Source organism: Perca fluviatilis, chromosome 5, assembly GCF_010015445.1.
Source record: "Perca fluviatilis chromosome 5, GENO_Pfluv_1.0, whole genome shotgun sequence".
Classification (NCBI taxonomy): domain Eukaryota; kingdom Metazoa; phylum Chordata; class Actinopteri; order Perciformes; family Percidae; genus Perca; species Perca fluviatilis.
This window is the reverse complement of record NC_053116.1, coordinates 8247006-8247634: the sequence shown is the minus strand read 5'-3', so window position 1 is coordinate 8247634 and position 629 is coordinate 8247006.

Below are 629 nucleotides of genomic sequence, written 5' to 3'. Positions count from 1 at the left end.
TACTAAGCTAAGCTAACCGGCTGCTAGCTCTAGCTTAAAAATTAACATAGCCTACAGACAGAGTACCTTACATTTTGTCAAAGATTAATGGGATTATTTTTGTTCAGAAGGCTAGCTGTTTCCCCCTGTCGCAGTCTTTACGCTAAGCTAAGCTAGCCATCTCCTGGCTGTAGCGTCATATTTAACAGACAGGCGCGAGAGCGGTATCGATCTATTTACGAGAAGGTAAAAAAAAGCGAGTTTCCCCAAAAATGTCGAGCTACTCCCGTGAACTTTGCCTTCATCCATTCATCATTTCTTCTGGCAGTTTCTGGCAGCACAGCACTTATCAGAAAGTATTTGTCACGGAACATTTTCCTGTGGTTTTTACTGGTTTAAACCTCAGGCTGGTGTAGGAGCGAAGAGCAGCTATGAGTTATGACTATAATAGTGGCATGCGAAGGTCAGTTAACCCGTTTGGTGGTACTGTATTTAACATTTTGTCTGGGTTTCTTCTTCTTTAAGTTTTCTGCACAAGAAGACCCGATGCATGCCTCCAACAAAAAGTTAAACAAGGACTTGCCGGCCGCAAGTTGCCAGAAATTAAACCCGATGAAGGCGTTGATTACCAGAAAATGTGCTGTCAAGAA